The following is a 3,080-nucleotide window of genomic DNA, read 5'->3' on the forward strand; positions in this document are numbered from 1 at the left end:
CATTCTGTCAACTTGGTTTTCTTAGCCTCATTTTGAGTATTATTTAGGGGTGTATTTGCAAAGCTACATTTTCCTTCATGTGTTTGACAGCTCGTGTTACTGAGTGTCCTTCAGGTCACCTTGTATCCTGAATATCACTTTTGGTGATGGAGACTGAAGCCTAACCAAAATTACAGGTCACAACATAAAGCAAGGACAGTGTAAGCTGCTGAATGATCTTCTGACAGGCTGCTGCCAAGCAAGTCCAAAAGGATTGATTCTAAGGAAGTCTGTAATTTCATTAAAAATATCTTCTCAACCTCTTTAGACTTGTGTGTTAAGTATTGTGCCTCATTCATCAACTTGACCAGTTCAACATGAGGTAATTGATGCTTTCTACTCTGTCTGAAAATGTTTTTGCTAAAGTGTTTGTGTATTTTATAGTTTTGATAAAAATACTTTAGAAAGGTTGTATTCACACCCCTGACTCATTAATCTTTCACTTGAAAATATTTTATTTAGGCAGGTCAAGAGTATTCTTTATATGACACCATGCAGCAGTGAATTGTTTCGTGTATTGCCAGCTGTGTTCTAATGTAGCATTTAAAGAAAAAGGGAGAAACACAGAAATTTTTAACAACCCCACTAACACCCAATCAAAACCCCATAATAATTGGGTAATTTTGTAGTGTTATTCCTTGATTTTATTGGAGTCTTAGCTGCAGAGTGATAATGTGTTGGAGGTGCAATATAAATAATTTCACTTCCAGTTTTATTTCACATTTTCTCTTAGTTGACTGGGGGTAGCAGACAAAATGCATGCTCCTAAAAATCTAAATCTAGAAAACATATAATTAATATTTGGGCTAGAAATGACACCAGGAAATTGCAGTTATTTGTGGTGATTTTGTTGGCACTGCTTTTTAGTTCATCTGTTCCTCTTTCAGCAGGTGCACTTGTCCAGTATGGCTGAGTTTGAAAAGTGACAGGCAGAGAAATGCTCAGAAGAAAGCTGTGTGCATTCCCCTCTCTCTGCACACAGGGCTGAGGAGCAGAACCTGGGTTTTGATTAAAACCTGCAGATTCCCTTAAGGAGCACATAGGGTTTCAAAGGTACCTTCATCCTTTATTGCAGCAAACGGTTGTATAGGAGAGCTAACTGCTGTACTGAAAGTTGGGAGCCCAGGGTTAGGTGAGAAATATTACTGGTTATGTTTTCATAGTGTTTAATCAGCAGATGTCTATGGTAGTGTGAATTTTCCAGAACTAAACTTGGCATGCATTTAAAACTCATGGCAGGGTTGTGTGGGAAGAGCTGGACACACAGGAGGGAAAAACTTCAATTATTGCCAAACAAGCAATTCTTGCCTGTTTTATTTTTTCCAAGTATGGAAACTCAGTATCATATCTCAGCACTTGTAATAACTCACAGATTTGCTTTAGCCAGTGGTTTGGGATCTGTTTTTATCTCTGGTTATTATTTGACCATATGTAGTTGTTTTGCAGCCTCTACTGCAGGAACCTGGTCAGATGTATAGTTTTCAGTGAGTCATGTAGGAGGGGAAAAACATGCATGAGTTAAACCTGTCAGAGGTGAGAGAAAGCTGAAGGAAATGTTACTTTATCCTTTCAAGAGCTCAGGCTTCTGCACTGATGGAATTGTGTCCTCTGCAAAGGCAGCCCCCCCTCAGAGCCAGTTAGCCATTATAAAATAACCTCTGATATCCCATTTCCCTTACTGCACTCAAAATAACTTTTAAACCAGCTACTGCAGCCTTTTCATTCTAACACTTCTTGTTCCTGCAATGGGATTTGTGGTTCACTCTCTGATGGTACCTTGCCCCTGGAATCAGGTAGGATGTCATTCTCAGACTGTTGGACAGGGGTTGCAGCTCAGCTGTGCTGTAAAGAAGGTTCTGTAGCAAACCAAATTGTTCATTCTCAAAACACCAACCTACAACATGATTAACGCATAGATTAAAACGTTACTGTTTGTGTTATCTCTGTGAGGACACTCTACAGGCATTGGTTATTACATTCTGGCCATATATGAAAACAGAATGGCAATTTCCTCTGAATATTTTCAAAAGCAGGTTAGCCTTTGAGCAACTATTGCACTGTCAAGCTTTAGCACTAAGTTTTCAAATTAGTCCAGGCTCAGCAGTGATACTTCAGGTGTGAAGGTGTTGGCCCTTGCTCTTGGAAGCACTTTGATAAACTTCAGCCACAATGGGTTTGTAGATCTTTGTAGAGATCACAGATGACTTTTCTTATCAGTCTGCTAAATTACAATCAATAATGTACATTTTTTAAACAATTTACACTGGTAGTTTGCATTTGCTGTTAGATTCACAGCGGATAAGACAGTCTGTGCAGGCAGAACTGCTGCAATTTGACCCTAATTGTAACCATTTGGTATTATAGCCATAAATAATGCAGACTAACAAAAACATGCAGTGGTGAGGATGACTTTGTTCTAATTGTTTAGAACAGGCTTTTAAGCACATTAGTGGGATTAATATGAATAAACCCAACTCAGGTCAGGGAGGTTGTATGCTACAGGACGAGGTATTTTGTATTTGCCATCTTCACCTATGTGTCAGCTTGGTTTAAAAAGATGGGCTTTTGAGGCCTGACATGACACAAAGCAGTTGTTTGGCTTCTCTGTGGAGTTTGTTTCAGTTGGGGGATGGATGAGCTGCAGAGGCCCCTTCCAATCTCACCAAGTCAATGATAATGCAAGATGTAGAATTGAGCAAGGTTTCATTGAGCAGGAAAAAGCAGCTCTGGTGAGCTCAGCTTTCAGCCAAGGGGAAACCCTGGTTGCCATCCCCACGGGCAAGGAAGCAGATGGGTGGCTGCTGCTGAGGAATGTGAGAATTGTGTGTAGAACATGCCTAGTGCCTTTCCTTTGCTCAGTACTTCATTGTGCAGTCTTGTGCAGTCTTGTGCCTGTGCTTGATGCCAGAGTAAATTGCTTTTCTCAGTTAATACAGAGGCACAGCTTATCTGTAACATGGTGGGGAAATGCAAACTGGCTGTGGAAAAGCTGCTATGGTGGGAGTTCTTCAGGGAGTGAAGAACAGATCATCAGGGGTGAT

Source organism: Vidua macroura, chromosome 13 (assembly GCF_024509145.1).
Source record: "Vidua macroura isolate BioBank_ID:100142 chromosome 13, ASM2450914v1, whole genome shotgun sequence".
Classification (NCBI taxonomy): Eukaryota; Metazoa; Chordata; class Aves; order Passeriformes; family Viduidae; genus Vidua; species Vidua macroura.